This window comes from Cervus canadensis, chromosome 31 (assembly GCF_019320065.1).
Source record: "Cervus canadensis isolate Bull #8, Minnesota chromosome 31, ASM1932006v1, whole genome shotgun sequence".
Lineage (NCBI taxonomy): Eukaryota > Metazoa > Chordata > Mammalia > Artiodactyla > Cervidae > Cervus > Cervus canadensis.
In genome coordinates this window covers 352,165-371,552 of record NC_057416.1, presented here as the reverse complement: position 1 = coordinate 371,552, position 19,388 = coordinate 352,165, and the positions used below count along the sequence as shown (strand labels likewise).

Genomic DNA, 19,388 nt, shown 5'->3' with positions numbered 1-19,388 from the left:
CGAACAGTTTGGACTTATGCAGGTAAAAGTCACAAACACTGGTATTCTAAACATAGACATTATATTATATAACAATTATATCATAATTTTCTTCTAAAATTTTAAAATGAAAGTAAATTTTCATATGTGAAGATACATGTGTTATATTTTATTTCTTCATTAACCTCATTTTGGGGTACACATTTCTACAAGTCCTTATAGTTCTCATAAGAACTATATCTTTGCATTAAGTTTTGAGATTGAAAGTATGAATCATCCAACTTTATTCTTCACTTTTCATATTTCTTATTTGGTTTTTTGTTTGTTTGTTTTTTTTTTTACCTCTGGATTATTTGGGATTTCTTGCAATTCCATATGAAACTTCTGTACAATTTCACACAAATTTTAGTAGTAGTGTTTCCATTTCTGCATAAAATGATCTTTTATAAAGATTGTATTAAATATGCACTCTGGGAGATATTGTTATCTTAACTATATTGAGTCTACACGTCTGTGAATATGGGTTACATTTATATTTAGCTGTGCTCAGTTGCTTCAGCCATGTCTGACTCTATGCAACTCCATAGACTGTAGCCCACCAGGCTCCTCTGTCCAAGGGATTCTCCAGGCAAAAATACTCGAGTGGGTTGCCATTTCCTCCTCCAGGGAACTTTCCTGACTCAGGTATTGAACCTGTATCTCCGGTGTCTCATGCATTGCAAGAGGATTCTTTACCCACTGAGCCGCCCTATGTCTTCTTTAATTTATTTTAGTGATTTTTTTTTTTTTTTAGTTTTTAGTGTACAATTCATCCACCATTTTGGTAAATTTATTCCAAAGCATTTTATTGTTTCTGATGGTATTGTCAACACACTTATTTTCTTAATTTTGTTTTTAGACTATTAATCCCTAGTATATTGAAATGTAACTGATTTTGTATTAGTTCTAAGAGCTTCTTCGTGTGTGTGTGGATTCCTTAGATTTTTTTTCTACATAAGATTATGTCACTTGTTAGTATAGTTTTACTTCTTCCTTTCCAGTTTGTATGCCTTTTATTCCTATTTCTAGTCTAATTTTTCTGGCACTAATCTTCAGGAAAATATTAAACAGAAGTAATGAAAGGGTGCATGTTCTGATTTTATGAGGTAAGCTTTCAGCCTTTCATCATTAAATATAAGTCTTGGTTATGGGAGAAACAGTGGCATACATTTGTTGCTGATTTAGAGCATGTCAGCCTTCTGGAGCACTTTGTCCCAGGCTTACTATGAATTGTCCCCTATCTGGTCATGTAATTGCTTTCAAAAGGCTATTTCACAATTTTATTCACCAACTTTCTATTAAGTTCTTTTGTCTATAATTTGCAAATATTTCCTGAACTCTATCTCTCCATGTTAGATGGGGATCCCTAGATGCAGATCCTGGGATGGGATTTTTACAGAAGTGATTTATAAGGAGAAAGGGTAGAGTGAAGTGACTATAGTAGGAGAAGAAAGGGTGTAGTCTAAGCTCAATTCTGGATTCAGCCTGTAGTCACGAGAGCTCTAGGGTACAATTTTATGCACCCTACACTCTGAGAAAGCAGTACCAAATCAGTTTTTCTTAATTAATGAAGACCCAACAACTATCCATGTGTCCAATTCATTACTTGAGATCAAAAATATTTACTGATAAATGAATGAAGGACAGAGGAATACTGGAAATATTATTAAATGGTTTTGTATATAGATGTAGGCACAAATTAAAACAAACAAACAGTTTTTAATAGTGAAATGTTGCCAAAAGGTAAAGATTAACAGAAATATAATATGAATAGCTCATATATATAAGATAATGAAACCTTGCTGAGACAGGAAAAACATCAAGGTAAACTATTTGCTCATTTTGCTGATGATCTCAGTTTTCCTTTCTTTCTGTCCCTCAAAAGAAGCAGTACAAAGAAACTGTGATTTCCTTAAATAGTTCAACTAGAATTCTCAGGATCTGAATTAGGAAAAAAATCCTCTGAACTACAGTGCCTTTTGTCTTCTATATTTTGTTGAATTTTTATTTTACTTTAAACTTTTATTAATTCAGTATTTATCATTAACCAGAAATTTTGCTACCTTGAAGCAACTATTATTATATACCAGTAAAGTTCTTTATGGAATACCTTTAATAGATAGAAATTCCTATCTGACATCAAGAGTTTCTTCTATTTGAGTCATTACTCTTTCAGACGGTTTTTCAGCCTAAGATGGTGACAGGAACAATACTAAGTGCTATAAAGCCTATAAGATAATTTCAAAAAATCATACAATTTCCATTCAACTATTACAAATGTTCAATGGACGATTTTTAATTAAATGTATTCATTTTAATTGGAGAATAATTTCTCTACATATTGTGTTGGGTTTTATAACAATAAAATAGTTACATACCATGGCGTTATAGATAACAGGTCACCGTCAACTATGATGCATAAAGTGAAGAGTTATCAATGAATAGTTGGATTTTTAGTTACAGTAGCAAACTGCTATTTGCAATCTTTCCAGCATAGTCCTTGTGTCAATGAAAGGTAATTAATTTTTATCTTCCTTTTCTATCTTTTCTTAACAGTGTATCAAGGCAGTTAGGGTTACGGTCAGGGAAATGGGTATGATTCTGATTAATGTCTTTTCAATATATGTGCTTTGATACCATCCATTTTCTTACAATTTCACCACTTGTAAAACTGGGATAATAGCAGCTATCTACCAGTCTTTTTGGCTGTTATAGAGATTATGGGTTAATACTAATATACCTTAGTATTTTTTTCATTTTTTTAGACGAAAAAATCTATGAATCCGCATACATGGTTCTGCTAGTAAAACTAAACCCCAATTCGGTAGAATTTTCTCAATATGGAAAAGGTGGTTCTGGGATATGTTTTTCTTTTCTTTCCTTTTTTTTTGGGGGGAGGTGGGTCCTTCTTTCTGTTCACCTAAGTGCAGAATGCATAATTTGTTGTGGTCAATTTACTTCTTTATTCTTTACACATTACTTGTTAAGATAATCCAAAATGTCCTTCGACCTATGTATCAGTTGACCAGTGTTTGACTCTAAAGCACATTTATTTGCTCCCTGAAAAAGATTTTCTACTACACAAATTTCTAATGGCATTTTACATCTGGACATTTCTCAGGGTATAGATTAAAGAATTTAACATGGAAGTTATCATAGTATAAAATACAGCAACTGCTTTATCAATAGGTAAGGTAGCTGCAGGTCTCAGGTACACAAATATGCAAGGCATTAAGTATAAAACAACCACTGTGATGTGGGAGATGCAGGTGGAGAGGGCTTTTTGTCTTGCTTCCAAGCTGTAGGCCCTTAGGGAATGCAAGATGACCACGTAGGAGACCAGCGGGAGAAGGAAGTTTAACAGACAGATGAAGCCCCTGTTGGCAGCAATGAAGAGCCCTAGAGTGTGGGTATCAGTGCAGGCAAGATTGAGCAAAGGGTTCAGGTCACACATAAAGTGATCTATGACATTAGGGCCACAGAAGGGTAAGTGGAAGATGAAGAGGATCTGTATGAATCCATGAAGACAGCCTCCCACCCATGACACTCCCACTAGCAACCAACACACCCGCCAGTTCACGATGCTTGTGTGTGCAAGGGCTTGCAGATGGCCACATAGCGGTCATAGGCCATCACAGTAAGAAGGATGACTTCAGCACCTCCAAAGAAGTGTTCCCCAAAGATTTGGGTCATACATCCATTAAATAAGATGGTTTTCTTCTTATGGAGTGAATCTACAATCATCTTAGGGGCACATACAGAGGAGTAGAAGGCATCAATAAAGGAGAGATAGGTCAGGAAAAAGTACATGGGGGACCCCAAAGATGGGCTTGCTGTGATGGCGACCATGACAAGCACATTTCCTACCACAGTGGTGATGTAGATGACAAAGAACATGGCAAATACAATTTTCTGCATCTTTGGATTCTCTGTGAGCCCCTGTAGAACAAACTCTGTCACATTGTTCCTGTTCTCCATGTGTTCCATGAAATGGTTTATTCACGACCTAAAAGTGAGAGAGCTAATTTTTAGGTAGGTCGATAAGGAGTCTGGGGCCCCCAAAGAGAAAGGGTCCAGGACCCTTGAGGAGGAGAAAAGGACAAACATTTTTTTTTTCTACATTGCTTTGTCTTAGTCACATAATTTTTTTTTCTTAAACTGAGTTTTTGTGACAATAATCTTTAAAATTAACTTTCTTTAAGCCCAGAGCTAATGATTACACAAGGAAACAACTCATCTTGCTAAAGGGTATGCTTTTTCTTAAGCTCTGTACTACTGATTATATAACAACAATGTATCTTCCTCAAGGGCGTTTTTCTCCTTCTTAACATGAACCTTCTGATTAATCTTGTTATCTATGTTGTGGGAGTGGGTCTGGTAAGACCTTTCTATTGTGAGTTCTAATCTTGTGAATTTAAGATGTATATTGGTGTGGTAAAAAGTATATAATTTTAATTTATGCATAATTTTAATTTATGCATTCTTAAACTTACTAAACTTCTTCACTTTAACAAGTGAAGAATACCCAGACTTTACTGAGTATGAATTCTTTCTTGCTTTTTATTTTTATTTTTTTATGAAGAAAAGATTCTGAGTTCTTAAGATTAATCCAATTACCTCCAGGAAAAGATTCTTTTAATAGGATAGATGTGAGGATCTTTTGTAAATCTATGGGTGGGAGACCTCAATCCATCTGAAATGGTTCAGAGTCTAACTTCAAGCAGTGCATTTCCCAGATAATGGTAACTAAGTGTGAAAAGAGGTAGAGGATGGATGTAAAGCTTAGGAATTGTCCTTTTACTAAGAAATGGGGGCCATGAAAGGTAGTTGAAAGTATGAATGGAAAGATGGAAGAAATCTGATGAAGAGGGAATCTTGGATGTTGTTCTAGTAAAGATTTTGTGTGTCTAGGATGAAGTTGGCAGGGTTTCAGTAAATGGATGGAAGATGTCTCCAAGATAGAAACCACAGTAGCAAAGTACTTAGAATAGTTGAAACAGGAGTAACACTATAATGTGCATGTGCTAAGTGGCTTCAGTCCATCTTTTTTGTGACACCATGGACTCTAGCCCACCAGGCTCCTCCTTCCATGGGACTCTCCAGGCAAGAACACTGGAGTAGGTTGCCATGCCCTCAGGTTGCCATCTTCCCAACAGGTTGTTGTTGCTGTTTAGTTGCTAAGTCATGTCCGGCTCTTTTGTGACCCCAGTGGACTGTAGCTGCTCCACACTCCTCTGTTCATGGGATTTTTCAGGCAAGAATACTGGAGCAGGTTTCTATTTCCTTCTCCATGGGGATCTTCCTGACCTAGGGGTCAAACCCATGTCTCCTGCATTGGCAGGCGTATTTTTACCACTGAGCCACCAAGAAAGCCCAAAGAATGGATGCAAGAGCTAATTAGTATTCATAATGCATGTTGACTAAACCTAATTACTTTGCAATAGGTAAAAACATGTACATTCCAATGATTTATTGCAATGTTCATAGTATACCAGCACATACTTACTTTTCCAAGAGATAGCAACTTGTATGGTTGGTATTGTATCATCCATTTTGCAGATGTGGAAGCAATCTCATAGACTAATGTGAACAGTTCAATAAAAGTGCTAATATTAACTAAAATGGCACACTTAGTGTGCATTAAGTGTTATGAAGACATTTAGTTTTAATCCTTGGTACAAACCTACAAGATGGTTACTACCATCATTTTTATGCTTATTTTACACATTAGGAAATAGAAGCATAGAGAAATTAAGGATTCTGTCCAAGGTCAAACAGCTAAAATTTTAGGCAGAGTTAAGATTAGTTCAGATTATGCATCTTTATTTTTTGCTCCAAATTCTTAATCCATGCTCTATATTGTCATGTTATAGTAAACAATGGAGAACTAATAACCTCCTTTTGAAATGACCATAACTATTATACTTTTGACTACTTTATTACTACTTGAGAGGCAAGTTTATATTGAGAAATCTCATCTGCTTTCTCTCTGTCACACACAAACACACAGAAACACAGACATTGATATCTCTGAACTCCCAAGTAGTAAGTAAACTGCGGTACTGAATTTATTGAATGGCCCTTTCATCTTGACTTCTTCCTCAGACCTAACTTTCCCTTCGATGATACCACTCCAAAGAATGGGCCCCCAGATTTCTCTGCAGAATGTTGAGAAAGTCTATGCCACTAGTTAAATGGCTTGGTTTGAGAATCAGAAAAGACCCATTTTGAATCCTGGTTCTTCTAATTGCAGCTTCTTTCACCTGAAGTGCATTTCTTTGGCACCTTACATTCTTGTTTTCTCAGCTATAAAGTAAGAATAATAATATCCACTTCATAGATCAATAGTTGAGTGATTATGTATATGAACACACCCAACTGCTGTGGACACAAAAATAACTTTTAGTTACTTTCGTGACTGTGTATACACCTGAGGGATAGGAAGAATTAATAATTGGAGCAGTAATACAGAGAAATGCTTAACCATGCTTCAAGCTCCAGGAGAACTTCTGCTAATTTTACTCTCAAAGAAACAGCATAGGATGATATCCATAGCAGGTTTTCCCAGGAAAGGTCTCCATATTTGTACTTGATGAAACAACTTGTACTTGATGAAACAACTACTGATATGTGTAATCTCCTCTTTTACGTATGTGAAGTATAATTAAATTTTGTTTTCATCCTCATTATGAGTCCTGATTACTAAAAAAGATGTTTCACAGCCAAGCATGGTTCCTGGTGTCACAGAGCTGGGTTCCTCAAATTGCTTAACCTCTTTGAGTCTCAAAATTTTCAAGTGTCAAATTAAGTTATTTATGAATATCTTTTGAAAAATTGAAATTCAGATAAAAGTCTTTTACTTTATTGAAAAGTGTTGAAAAATAATGAGTTGTACATATGAAGTAGCAAATTAAAATAAGCATCAGCATTATTGAAAACCTTACCTTAGCTCTTCACGTGACTTTAGTGATGTTTGACTGTGTTCAGAAGCAGTTCCATATTCAAACCAACTTCTTTTTTTAAAATTTTCATATATTTATTTCAAGATTTATTAATCATATATCTCTTTTCACAGTGTCTAGAAAGGATTTGTTTTTTGTTTGTTTTTTAAATTTTTTTTCCATTTATTTTTATTAGTTGGAGGCTAATTACTTTGCAATATTGTAGTGGTTTTTGCCATACATTGACATGAATCAGCCATGGATTTACATGTATTCCCCATCCCGATTCCCCCTCCCACCTCCCTCTCCACCCGATTCCTCTGGGTCTTCCCAGTGCACCAGGCCCCGAGCACTTGTCTCATGCATCCAGCCTGGGCTGGTGATCTGTTTCACCCTAGATAATATCATGTTTCGATGCTGTTCTCTTGAAACATCCCACCCTCGCCTTCTCCCACAGAGCCCAAAATTCTGTTCTATATATCTGTGTCTCTTTTTCTGTTTTGCATATAGGGTTATTAATACCATCTTTCTAAATTCCATATATATGTGTTAGTATACTGTATTGGTCTTTATCTTTCTGGCTTACTTCACTTTGTATGATGGGCTCCAGTTTCATCCATCTCCTTAGAACTGATTCAAAAGAATTCTTTTTAATGGCTGAGTAATATTGCATGGTGTATATGTACCACAGCTTCCTTATCCATTCATCTGCTGATGGGCATCTAGGTTGCTTCCATGTCCTGGCTATTATAAATAGTGCTGTGATGAACATTGGGGTGCACGTGTCTCTTTCAGATCTGGTTTCCTCGGTGTGTATGCCCAGAACAAACTTCTTATAACAAGTAACTTTCAGTATAAAAGGCGTAACACTGGAGAAGAGCTTGTTAACTCTGAAATGAACAGTTGTTAAGAAATCATATGCATTTAACATGAACAAATTCATAGTATATCAATTATATCTCATGAAGCCTGTTTTAAAAGAAAAAAGTGTTCTTATAAGTGTTCTTTCCATCTAGCTTCTAAAGCCTCAAATGTTCTTCATAGAAAACTTGCCTTCTGATTTTGAATTTAGAATGGGTTCTTTGGAAATACTATGGAGAAATGACTTTGAATAAATGTCAGTGGTTCTGTAGCACAAGAATCAGCAGACAGTTGGAGGATGCATTTTCAAATGGTTCATTCTGACCATGATGAATCTTGTTCTAGAGAGGTGAACAGCAACACAAATCACTTCCACCTTGCTCTTGTATATTCATAGATATTCAAAGAAGCTTCGATAAGGTCAGATACCTTGTCTTATAGCTGCTACTTTCTCCTAGGAATTATCTCCTTTGATGGAAAGATTTTGTCCAGAAGCAAGTATTCTGGAGAGACAGTGTGGAGAAACACTCACTGTGAAGTGGAGAATAGTTTTTCCTTCATGTGCGTGCATGGGAGTGCAGTTGTGTTCGACTGTTTGTGACCCCATGGAGCCTGCCAGGCTCCTCTGTCTATGCAATTTTTCAGACAAGATTACATGAGTGGGTTGCCATTTCCTTCCCCAGGGGGTCTTCCTGACCCAGGGATCAAACCCACGTCTCTTGTGTCTCCTGCATCGGCGGGCAGGTTCTTTACGAGCTGAGCCACTGGAGAAGCTTAGTATTCCCTTCACCTGGAACCTAAATCTGTGAGATTCCCTCTTTTGTATCAGCATTTGGATTGTTAAGAAAACTGAATATCTTGTCACTAGCAAAGTGGCATAATTCCTGTGTGTGACATGTGATGTAGAATCCCCATTAACTCCTGTTATAGGAGAGTTTGTATTTTCTTATCAATTATTAAAACTTTATTGGAAACCATTATTGATTCTTGAGAGCTAGATCACTGAGGACATACAATTAATGACAGCCTTTTGTAAGTTTTTGAATCTAAAATCTGTTTTACTTTCTCTCTTCCACCTCTTCCTCCAGATTTATTATTGTATCACAGACAAATAAAAATTTGCTTTTAAGGTGTATAAAGGCATTTAGATATAAGTATACATTGTGAAATAATCACCAGAATCAAATTATTCACATGTTTATCAATCATGTTGTTACCATTTTCTCTGGTGATAACATGATCCACCCTCATAGCAAATTCTGAGTGTACAATGCAATATTGTTAACAATCAACACATTGATGCATAGCATACTTCCATAAATTATTTATCTTTACATAACTGAAACTTGGTTCCCCTTTATCAATCTCTGCTCATTTCTCCCTTCCTGGAATTCTACTCTTTGCTTCTATGGGTTTGACTATTTTAGATTCCACATGTGAGTAATGGAGCTTCCCAGATGGTGCTAATAATAAAGAATCCACCTGCCAATTCAGATAGACATGAGAGACAGGGGTTTGATTCCTAGGTAGGGAAGATGCTCTGAAGGAGGTCATGGCAACTCACTCCAGGATCCTTGCTTGGAGAATCCCATGGACACAGGAGCCTGGCAGGCTACATTCCATAAGATTGCAAAGAATCGGATACAACTGAAGTGACTTACATGCACACACAAATATAAATAATCAGTCAGTTCAGTCTCTCAGTGGTGGCTGACTCTTTGTGACCCCACGAACTGCAGCACACCAGGCCTCCCCGTCCAACACCAATTCCCGGAGTCCACCCAAACCCATGCCCATTGAGTTGGTAATATCACCTAACCATCGCATCCTCTGTTGTCCCCTTCTCCTCCTGCCCTCAATCTTTCCCAGCATCAGGGTCTTTTCAAACGAGTCAGCTCTCCGCATCAGGTGGCCAAAGTATTGGAGTCTCAGCTTCAGCATCAGTCCTTCCAATGAACACCCAGGACTTATCTCCTTCAGGATGGACTGGTTGGATCTCCCTGCAGTCCAAGGGACTCTCAAGAGCCTTCTCCAACACCACAGTTCAGAAGCATCAATTCTTTGGCCCTCAGCTTTCTTTATAGTCCAACTCTCACATTCATACATGACTACTGGAAAAACCATAGCCTTGAGTAGACAGACCTTTGTTGACAAAGTAATGTCTCTGCTTTTTAATATGCTGTCTAGGTTGGTCATAAATTTCCTTCCAAGGAGTAAGCATCTTTTAATTTCATGGCTGCCATCATCATCTGCAGTGATTTTGGAGCCCCCCAAAATAAAGTCTGACACTGTTTCCACTGTTTCCCCATCTATTTGCCATGATGTGATGGGACCAGATGCCATGATCTTAGTTTTCTGAATGTTGAACTTTAAGCCAACTTTTTCACTCTCCTCTTTCACTTTAATCAAGAGGTTCTTTAATTCTTCTTCACTTTCTGCCATAAGGGTGGTGTCATCTGCATATCTGAATTTATTGATATTTTCCCCGGCAATCTTGATTCCAGCTTGTGCTTCATCCAGCCCAGCATTTCTCATGATGTATTCTTCATATAAGTTGGTAAAGCATCTGCCTGCAATGCAGAAGACCCAGGTTCAATCCCTTGGTCAGGAAGATCCCCTGGAGAAGGAAACGGCAACCCACTCCAGTGCTCTTGCCTAGAAAATTCCATGGATGGAAGAGCCTGGTGGGCTACAGTCCATGGGGTCACAAGGAGTTGGACATGACTGAGTGACTTCAGTTCAGTATATATGTATATAATTTTGTCCTTGCTCATGAATTACCCTTTTATTTTTTAAAATGGTGACATCGGATGGAGCATGCTCAGTCGTATCTGACTCTTTGCGACCCCATGGACTGTAGCCTGCCAGACTCCTCTGTACATAGGATTCTCCAAGGCAAGAATACTGGAGTGGGTTGCCATGCCCTTCTCCAGGGGATCTTTCTGACCTAGAGATTGAACACATGTCTCCTGTGTTTCCTGCATTGGCAGGCATGTTCTTTACCACTGAGCCACCTGAGAAACCCATTTAAGTCATGAGTGAGTGAAAGTCACTCAGTCATGTCCAACTCTTTGTGACCCCATGGGTTATACAGTCCATGGATTCTCCAGACAATAATATGGAAGTGGGTAATTGTTCCCTTCTCCAGGGGATCTTCCCAACCAAGGAATTGAACCTAGGTCTTTCAGGCAAATTCTTTACCAGTTGAACCACCAGGGAAGCCCAAGAATACTGAAGTGGGTAGCCTATCCCTTCTCCAGCAGATTTTCCCAACCTAGGAATTGAACTGGGGTCTCCTGCATTGCAGGCGGATTCTTTACCAGCTGAGCTACCAGGGAAATCTCATTTAAATCATACTTGTATTTTATTTCTTCTTCATATGAATAATTTGTCTCTTCACTATCATACTTTCTTGTCCTTCATCTCTACCTCCTCTCTTCCTTATTATTCTAGTTAATGATTTGTCAATTCTATTTAAGATATCCAAAGAACCAGTTTTTTCTTCATTGATTTTTCTATTGTTTTTCTATCTTCTGTTTCAATAATTTTTGTTCTTCACTTTATTATTTCCTATTTTTAACTTACTTTTTGCTTAATTTCCTCTTGTTTTTCTACATCTCTGAATCAAAACCTTTGATAATTGTTTCTAGATACTATTGACTTTCTAATACAGGTATTTTATGGTTCTAATTTCTCTCTAAGGACTTTTCATGATTCCCAGATGAATAAAAACATACAGTATAAGTCTTTTGCTGTCTGGTTTAATTCACTAAGCATGGTATCCACTGAATCCATCCATGTTTTTGCAGATACAGTTTTATTTTTAATGGCTCAGTAGAATTCCATTATGTGTGTGTGTATGTATGTGTATTTCACATCTTCTTTATCCATCAATCTGTTGATGTGTACTTAGGCTGCTTCCATATGTTGGCTACTGTAAGTAAGGCTGCAATGAACACTGGGATCCATATACTTTTTTGAATTAGTGTTTTCATTTTAGGGCAATATATACTGTGGAAAATTCTAAAAGAGACGGGAATACCAGACCACCTGACCTGCCTCTTGAGAAACCTGTATCCAGGTCAGGAAGCAACAGTTAGAACTGGACATGAAACAACAGACTGGTTCCAAATAGGAAAAGAAGTTCATCAAGGATGTATATTGTCACCCTGCTTATTGAACTTTTATGCAGAGTACATCATGAGAAACTCTGGGCTGGATGAAGCACAAGCTGGAATCAAGATTGCCAGGAGAAATATCAATAATCTCAGATATGCAGATGACACCACCCTTATGGTAGAAAGTGAATAACTAAAGAGCCTCTTGATGAAAGTGAAAGAGGAGAGTGAAAAAGTTTGCTTAAAGCACAATATTCAAAAAATAAAAATTAAAAAAAAAAGCACAATATTCAGAAAACTAAGATCATGGCATCCAGCCCATTTCTTCATGGGAAATAGATGGGGAGACAGTGGAAACAGTGGGTGACTTTATATTTCTGTGCTCCGAAATCACTGTGGATGGTGACTGCAGCCATGAAATTAAAAGATACTTACTCCTTGGAAGGAAAGTTATGACCAACCTAGACAGCATATTAAAAAGCAGAGATATTAACTTGGCCAACAAAGGTCCATCTAGTCAAGGCTATGGTTTTTCCAGTGGTCATGTCTGGATGTGAGAGTTGGACTATAAAGAAAGCCAAGCACTGAAGAATTGATGCTTTTGAACTGTGGTGTTGGAGAAGACTCTTGAGAGTCCCTTGGACTCCAAGGAGACCCAACCAGTCTGTCCTAAAGGAGATGAGTCCTGGGTGTTCATTGGAGGGACTGATGCCAAAAGCTGAACCTGCAATATTTTGGCCACCTGATGTGGAGAGCTGACTCATTTGAAAAGACCCTGATGGTGGGAAAGATTGAGGGCAGGAGGAGAAGGGGATGACAGAGGATGAGATGGTTGTATGGCATCACTGACACAAAGGACATGGGTTTGGGTGGACTCTGGGAGTTGGTGATGGATAGGGAGGCCTAGCGTGCTGCGGCTCATGGGGTCACAAAGAGTCAGACACGACTGAGTGACTGAACTGAAGTGAACTGATACTTAGGAGTGGTGGTGGTGTTTTACTCACGTAGTTGTGTACAACTCTTGATATCCTGTGGACTGTAGCCTGCTACATTCCTCTATCCATGGAATTCTCCAGGCAAAAATGCTGGAGATACTCAGTAGAATTGCTAAATACTATGGTAGTTCTGAGCGACTTCACTTTCACTTTTCACTTTCATGCATTGGAGAAGGAAATGGCAACCCACTCCAGTGTTCTTGCCTGGAGAATCCCTTGGACAGAGGAGCCTGGAGGGCTGCCATCTATGGGGTCGCACAGAGTCGGACACGACTGAAGCGACTTAGCAGCAGCAGCAGCATGGTATTTCTGTATTTAGTTTTTTCAGTAACATCCATACTGTTTTCCATAATGTCTGCACCAAACTACCAAAAAAAAAAAAAAAAAGGAAAGAAAGAAAGAAAACAAAACAAAACAAAAAAGCTACAAATTATGTACTAAGTTTTTGTTTTCTCTACGTTCCTGTTAACATTTATTATTTGTGGTATTTTGAAGGGAGCCATTCTGATAGATGTGAGTGGAAGTGCTACTTCATTGTGGGTTTGATATACATTTTCCTGATGATTAGTGATATTGAGCATTTTTTCATGTGGCAGTTGGCCATCTGTATGTCTTCTCAGGTCTTCTGCCTTGGTCTTTTCAGGTTGTCTGCCCATTATTTAGTTAGGTTGTTTGTTTTTTGATATTGAATTGTATGAGACAGTCTGATGTAGAGTATATGAACCAATTGGTGTCTTTTACATTGCTATTGGAAGTATATATTGATACAAATACTTCAGAAATAAGTTTTATCTAGTTTTATCTAAACATTCACATAACCTCAATTCTTAGGTTCACCTCCTAGATGTGTACCCAAGAAACAGCTTACACCTGTACACAATTGGAATTGTGTACTAGTCCTTATAGTAGATTGTCAATAGCATATAAAATGTGGAACCACCCAGAAATCTGTGAACCAACATCAGCTCTGAAGTATTACCATGAACACTGCCTAAGACCACAGGTTTCCCCCAAAATACTGCAGAATTCAGCACTGGTGACCTGTAGAACAAAAAGCTCCAGGGAGAAAAGGTGACCATATTTGTTGTGTGATGGAAAATCATTTATGAGGAATGTCAGAGAAGGTACATTTCTTTAGTCACTTGAAAACAAATTCTCAAAATTTTAATGGAAATTTTATCTAGAGTTTGGATCCTGCTTTTCTAAGTTAGCAAAAATATGGCTCCCATTTGTTGATTTTTTTTTTTAATTGTCTGTTTAATTCTTGAAACAATGAAGATGAGGAAAACAGGCTGAGGAAGCTTGAGTAACTCATTTCAAGGTAAAACTGACAGCACAGCTTAGGTTAGAGATTGGGTCTGTGCTTACCTAACAGCCACATGGCTTTAACTAAGCTGTCTTTATTCATATTTCAGTGAATCACCTATAACTGGTTTTCAGTTGCTCAATGAATTTGAACTCTTCTTCTTATGCAATTTCCAGTTAATTATTAATGATAGAGAAAGCATGTGGTATGCTTGAAGAGTGTTTCAAAAAGTACAGTTGAATGGATTTGGCTCATAACAGGATGGAATTGCCAATGTACTGGGTAGACTCACAGAGATACTTTCTTCAGTATCCAACAATGATACAGTCTGGCTCAATTCTTAAACCTGTCAATATTCCTAAACTTTCAATTTATTTAATCCAGGCCTTGGATAATATTTTTTGGCTTCAACTTCAATATCAATTTTTTAAAGAAAACCTTACCTGAGCATTTCACTTCCATCCTACTTGACACACACAGATACATACTTGACACACACAAATACACACACACACACACACACACTTTTCTACTCTCTATCTATCTCTCTTTTTTAATATTTGAATTCTTGCATCATGAATTGCATCATGATGGCAGGAATATTATTGAGGCTTTGGAGGCAGATTTGTATATACATTTCAGTTCTGCCACTACTCACTTTTGATCTTGGGTAAATTATCTAAACTCATAGAGCTCATTTGTAAAGTGGGATAATAAATAGGACCCACCAAATGTGTACCTCACATAGTGTGTTTAATATAGTCTCACCTTTAGCACTCAATAGTTTGCTGCTATCATTTTTATTATTGAATAAAACAGCCTGGTTCATTTTAGATATTCCACAAACATTTATTGAAAAAAAAATGAAATGAAGATTCCAAGTTCTGACTGTAGCCTGGTGATCCCATTCCTACAGATGAATTCTAACCCTTGTCAGAGATATCATTCTCTGGTCAGAAGAACCATAGAGGGAAGGGAAAGGCATTTGGTTGTCATTTTGGCAAAGTCTTTCGAAGTTAATTACTCTTCCCTTGAGAAAATAACAGAGGTGAGTCACCCACTTGAATAAAATTAGTGTCTCTATATTGCAAGAATTGACGGATTTGAGAAGAAGTGCGAAGGTTTTTTGGTGAGTGAAGCGCAAAGGCAATGATATTCTTTGTGGCTAGCCGTGATGTTTAGTGAAATGATGAGAGATGGCAGGTTGAGTCCCAAGGACCAAAATACCTGAGTTTTCATTGATTGTAGATGATCTGAAAAAAGTTGGAAGAAATGGCTTCTAGAAGTTTCTAACCAAAAGTACTTTTAATCCACTGCTAATTTTTATAATTGGATTTACTTTTTTATTTAGTGTTAGATATGGCTATTATGTTCTTAGGGCCTAGCAGACCAAAGTGAAGTCGCTCAGTCATGTCTGACTCTTGGCAATTCCATGGACTGTAGCCTGCCAGGCTCCTCCATCCATGGGATTTTCCAGGCAAGAGTACTGGAGTGGGTTGCCGTTTCCTTCTCCAGGGTATCTTCCCGACCCAGGGATTGAACCCAGGTCTCCCGCATTGCATTGCAGGCGGATGCTTTTACTGTCTGAGCTCAAACTTAAAATATTATAAACATCTATGAGTTCCAAAGAAATAGAAATGTGCTACAGCTGCTGAAATCTTTCCTCTCTCTCTAAAACCCAAATTCCTTTTAAATACAAAGTGCATGTGTCTTCTGTCTGGGCTAGTTTATTAGCTGAGCAAGTCAGGCCAGGATGAGAAGTCTTAGGATCTAATGCGAATTGATATGTAAGAGAAGTACAGTTCTTTTTTTAGAAATTTTACTTCAGGGTTTTCTTTTCTGGAAAAACTTTGATTTTTTAAAAAATTTTTTGCAGTAAATTAACATGTTCATGACTTTGATTACACACACCTTGGGTTGAAGAAAACCCTGATGGAATTTCTTTTAAATATTATGGAATCTTCAAAGGACCAAATATTGATAGGTCAGTAGTTTAAAACCCTCAGTACTGAACTGGGCAAAAATAATTTTTTTTCTGATCATTTTGCATGTAAGAACAACTGATGAATTATTTGTCATTATCTTTTGTGTGTTGTTGATCTTAGTGGTTAAGATAAAAAGTTAAATAGTTTGGAATTCAAGTGCAGCATTTGTTGGCTATATTACGAAGCACCTGCTTCAGATGTCTTTCTCAGATCACTCTGCAGGATGTCCTTTTTCTTCTCTTTTTCCTCTTCCCTTTTTATCTTTTCCTTTCTTTGTTTTTTCCTTTCACCTTTTCCCTCACCTCTCTTGTCTGTTTCTCTCCACATTTCCTGTCTCTCTCACTAAATGCTTTATAATACCAAATATTGGGAAAAAAGTAAATACATCATAAGACTACATTCTATGAAGTCTTTTGCTTGTTTTTTAAAGGTTATTTTCCACTTACATTTATTTATTTATGTATTTATTTTTGCTTTGGTCTGTATGTTTTCTTTTCCCTTTTTAAAAAAATATAATTTATTCATTTTAATTGGAGGCTAATTACTTTACAATATTGTGATGGGTTTTGCTATATATCAACATGCATCAGTCACTGGTGTACATTTGTCCTCCCTTCTACGAAGTCTTTATTTGAATAATGAGTTAAGTTTAAAGTTCCTCTTTTCCCAGAAAACTCCACACCCAGTCATAAGCTGAAACTGGAAGGATTAAATTACTTATGTATTGGAATATGGTTTTAGCAAATGAGTTAAAGAAACAAATAATGAAAGGAAAACACACAAAAAGTAAAACAAATAAGCAATAATTAAATCTTTATTTTAAAGATTCTATTAATAGCTTGCTTCAATTTTTAAAATCTGACGACCTTCCTTTTTGACATTTATCCATGTTCTCCTCAACTGGTTAGTTTGCATTTTCAGAATCTTTGCCTTTTGGAGATGTTTAGAGAGAATTTTCAAGTTTTCTTTAGTGATAAATTCATGAAAAGAGTTAAATCATACAACAACAATAATAATGTTTAAAATGTTTTAATCTTTACAGTAACCCTAAACACAGTAATATATAACCCTCCTTTAACAGGTGAAAAAATTGAGGAAAAGAGGGATTAAATAAATCAATATTATATAGTTAATAAGATGTAAGTCCCAGATTTAAACTAAGGCTTTGGATTTCTAAGTTCCTCTTTCTTTGCTCTTTAATGTATTTCTAACTTTACCTTTCTTCTTTTTTCTCTCCCACTTTCTCTTTTCCTCTTTTTTAGTTTTTTATTTCTGTCTCTCAGTAAATGTTTACTTTTTGACCAGGGGAGGAGAAACAGTTTATGAATAAGATTGCAATTGTAATAATGCATATTTTTTCCTTCAATGGCACACACTGTTGAGAAAAAGAGATATGAGTGTGAAACAGTGTGACCAGGACTATAATGAATGTTGACTGCAGCCTCTGAGATCTGGAAGAGGCACCGTTTCTCAGTCTTGAGGAAGTGGAGAAGCTATCAGACAGGCAAAGTAGGAAAAGATATGGCTCATGAGGATCTTATCTTTCGAGTCTTTTTTTGTTTCTCACTGGTAGACATGCCCAGCCTTTCCAGGAACAGAATTCATACATCTTTGGTTATTTGTGAATGTGCCACCTATGTGGCCACATCATGGATTGACTCTTAAAGCTTGATGTGTTTTCTTCTTCTCTGATTTTAAAAGTTACACATTTTTTTTTTGTCACCGAAAGTTAAAAACAAGTTAGTAAATTATAAATAACAAAATAAATGCCACCTATACTTTCACTTGGACTCAAACTGTGAAGCTTCAGAAATTTCCTTTGCTGTGTTTTTAATTGTCTACTTGGTCACCTTGGCAGGCGACCTGCTCATCATGACCACCATCAGTGCCAGCACAGCCCTAGGATCCCCCGTGTACTTCTTCTTGTCTCATTTATCCTTTATAGATGACTGCTGTTCTTCCTCCATGACCGCTAAGATGTTAGTTGACTCCTTTACAGTGAGAAAAACTATCTCTTCTAGGGGGTGTATGACTCAGATCTTTGCTGAGCATCTTTTTGGTGCTGCTGAGATTATTGTTCTCACGGCGATGGCCCGTGACCATATGTGGCCATCTGTAAACCCCTGCACTACATGACCATCATGAGCCAGGAGGTGTGTAGCCTTCTTGTGGGAGGGGCCTGGGCTGGAGCCTTTGTCCACGCAGCCATGCAGATCCTATTTACAGTCTGGCCGCCCTTCTGTGGCCCTAATGTCAAAGATCATTCCATGTGTGACTGGAACTCTTTGTTGAAACTGGTCTGCATGGAGACTCATTCCCTTGGTCTCTTTGTTACTGCCAACAGTGGGTTCATCTGCCTGTTGAACTTCCTCCTTTTGATGGTCTCCTATGTGGTCATCTTGTGCTCCCTAAGGACCTATAGCTCGTGGGGAAGATGCAAAGCCTTCTCCATCTGTGTCTCCCACATCACCATGGTCATTCTCTTTTTTGCACCCTGCATATTTGTATATATGCGTCCAGTGATCACCTTTTCCATTGATAAAGCTGTGGCTGTGTTTTATACCATGATAACACCTATGTTAAATCCTTTAATCTACACCCTCAGAAATGCAGAGGTGAAAAATGCTATGAAGAAGCTCTGGATCAAAATGTGATTTCACCTGAGAAATAATCACAGCAGCATAAAATGACTTTATCTTTTAAATACAAAGATAATATCATTTCTTTGGTTCAGCACCAAGTGAATACCATATGTAAAAGTATGTTGGTGTTGGCATATAAATCCTTTGAGTAACATTTCAGGCAGAAAATTATTTATAACTTCCAGATACCCTATTTAGATTTATTGAGTGCCCATTTGGTTGTCAAACTTGGGTATACTTTCGGAATTATTCAGAATAGTTATTAAAATGTACATTCTCAGGACACAGCACTAGAGATTCTAATTCAATAGGACTATGGGATTAGCATATCTACACTCTAAATAAATTTTTACAGATGTTTCTAAGTGGGTGATTTATGCATACACTTTGAATAATAGTGCAGTAGATACTATATGCATCCTCAACCAATTAATGGATCACCTGATTAAAGAATTTCCTGGGGATTATCTTTCATAGCATATGTTATGAGAATAATAAAACTTTCAGTTCTTCATAGATCAT

The 19,388-nt window shown here is 37.2% G+C and overlaps 2 pseudogenes; one reads left to right on the top strand and one right to left on the bottom strand.

The window, feature by feature from the left end:
• Positions 1 to 3,067: 3,067 nt before the first annotated feature.
• On the bottom strand, positions 3,068 to 4,005 carry LOC122432557 (annotated as a pseudogene).
• An 820-nt stretch (positions 4,006 to 4,825) lies between these two features.
• LOC122432270 lies at positions 4,826 to 18,878 on the top strand (annotated as a pseudogene).
• Positions 18,879 to 19,388: the final 510 nt, after the last annotated feature.